Below are 2,917 nucleotides of genomic sequence, written 5' to 3'. Positions count from 1 at the left end.
CTACATCACCGTCCCCTCCCTGTCCCTTCGGCACCCCCACCTCATGGTGTTACCCGATGGAAGACATGAAGCATGCCGGCTCACAGCGTATTCGCGTAGTTGCGTATACAGCCACGCGTGACCCCTTTTTTCATTTTACGGTATCGTTTCAAGTGCAATTCATAATCGTTCATAATATTATTTTGGGTAATTATATGCATGTAAAAAGTACAATAAATAAATAAAACAATATACTGTGTGACTTATAAACAGTAAGTACTCACGTTTGAATTTTTCCCTTCAACAAACACGTTGCAAGTAGGATCGATGTGATTATAAATACGTGTACAAGGTATAATATTATGGAATTTTTTTCTTTGTGCAATAGTGTGAAATAATAATATAAAATTAATAAATGAATCAAACATATTTATAAACCGTTTCGACAATAATGTGACGAGTGCGATTATTAGTTATTACTATTTATTAATGAATGATAACATCGTCGCTTTCCTGTACAAAATTAGTTGGCGAGTTCAATTTCAGTTTCAACGCTGTCCACTGATGACGCCCGACATGAACACATGATGTATGGTATTATATAGATTGTTACCATACAAAATAGATCACTTTAAACAGTATAATACACCATCTAAAAATTAATAATGCTTGGCTTTAATTGAAATATTCAAAAATTCCATTATTTCGATTTTATAATACCTATCTTTAATATAATATCTTAGGACCTATACAATTATGATGTATCAATAAAAATTAACGGCGTTGTAAATAGACAATTAAACGTACACAATAATAGTAATAAATTCCATTTTTGTGATACCTATTTACTGGATTAGTAAAATCCAAGGCTATGCATATGGCAAATTGACGATTTTTCGCTTAGCTCGTTTAAACTTGAGTCAGTTGCGGATACGGGGAATGGGGGGGGGGAGATGATGCGGCGATCACCCTCCTTGGGCCGTATTTTTTATATTATAAGATTGAGCTGGAAGCTGATATTTTTATTTTTTTTTTGATACTACTAATAACACGTAGAGTATTAGTTGGTGAAATAATGCAAATAATTATTAGCCTCCAATAAATTACAAGTTATATGAAAAAAGGTAATTTAATTTTTTTTAAATCGCCCCCTCCCCCTTGAGTAACCTCTGAATCCGCTACTGACTTAAGTTAAGTTAAAAGTTACCTAAAATATTTTTTAACTTTGTCAAATGAAAAATTAATTTAACTTAGTAAAGATAAAGTTGTATATCTTCTAATTGGTACCTATACTATAATGTTGTTGAATAGCATAGGTATTACCATTGATTATACGTAGAATAACATATTGATAGAGGTTCCATCCCCGAGGTTGTTTAATTCTTTTTATGTAAATATTAAAATTTACAAATAGATTTTATTATACCTATCATTTATGCCATAGTACCAATCTGAGAGGGTGTACAGATACATACCTCAATTTAATAATATTGTTCCTATATGTTGATATCACCTTTCATAAATACATCATAAAACATCATCAATAATTTTGTACCTATATAAATTATTATAAACAGTAATATACTTATTTGTTTCATTAAATTAAGTAATTAAGTTCATAAAGATTAATATACATATTAAACAGTATTAAAACTATTTAATTGGATAACTTCTGTTGAAAATTAAAAATAATTAATAATAATACAATTGCTAGCAGTTGCATGTGTAGATACATCTTACACATAACACATAAAAATCGATCTAATTCAACATATATTTACAATATTATTTATTATTATACATATTTGTTATTATGACATTTAATATTAATTGTATATCTCACATTTATAATATAAAATATGATTTTTAGATTACTAGAGCCACTAGAGAAATTCTTTTCTAGTATTTCTGAACAAATCTTATGTAATTTTATTATCATTTCTTTTTATTGATAAATCATAAGTCTATGGAACACTATTGATCTATTTTTCAAACTTAACTCAACTTATTGGAATTATTAAAGTAAGTTTCAATAATATAATAAACTTTGGAAATGTTTTCTCCTTACAAATATGTTTTATACTTAATATATTTAAATAATTTAATATTTTTATAATTTATATTCATATTTATGATAAAACATAAAAGACAAGTGTATCCTTTAGTAAATTTTCATATTTTATGAAAGTTGAATTCATTTTTCTATCGATTCCCTAATATTATAAAATACTCTTTGTTAATAAGATTTGATGTATATAAAAGTTTATTGTACATAATTTAAATTTAACAATGAAATCAGATTCTTATGTCAGTAATCAGTCTTAGAATTCGCTTGAATGAGATTAAAAAATCAATGAAAAATTAATGTTATCCTTATGTTTTTAGATGAATAAATATTTTGTAATTGATTATAATTCTTTCTCTAATCATACTAATGTCCAATACTTAGATTTTAATCAAGCCATGTCAATTTGGTTAGTGGTTAAGATATAGTTATGTCATATAAATTATTTTATTATTGATATTATTAGCTTCAGCAACTATAGCTATAGCTAAAGTACATACATAATTGTTCTATTTATTAAACACACAATAGGCAAAACATAATGTCAGACTTACACGTTTTAATTTGACATTTATATTCCGGCCAACGAGAGAACTAGTTCTGTGCATATAGACTGACAGCATCAACCTATGTTGAACAACGCAAACATTATCAGTATATAGAATTGGTGGAGATGCTCAAACTTGGACACATTTTGGTCACTACCTAGATGCGTTCTCTTTTAGGTCGAAATATAAATGAATAGATCACAATTTATTATAAGAAAGGTTTGGATTTGAAGGTAATATAAACAATAAAAATGCACTTAAAATGTGAAAAAAATCAATTATTGATAATCTTAAATCTACTCAAGAACACATTTAAATTTATAGG

This window comes from Rhopalosiphum maidis, chromosome 1 (assembly GCF_003676215.2).
Source record: "Rhopalosiphum maidis isolate BTI-1 chromosome 1, ASM367621v3, whole genome shotgun sequence".
Taxonomy (NCBI): Eukaryota; Metazoa; Arthropoda; class Insecta; order Hemiptera; family Aphididae; genus Rhopalosiphum; species Rhopalosiphum maidis.
The sequence above is the reverse complement of the archived record's forward strand: the minus strand, read 5'-3'. Positions refer to the sequence as shown.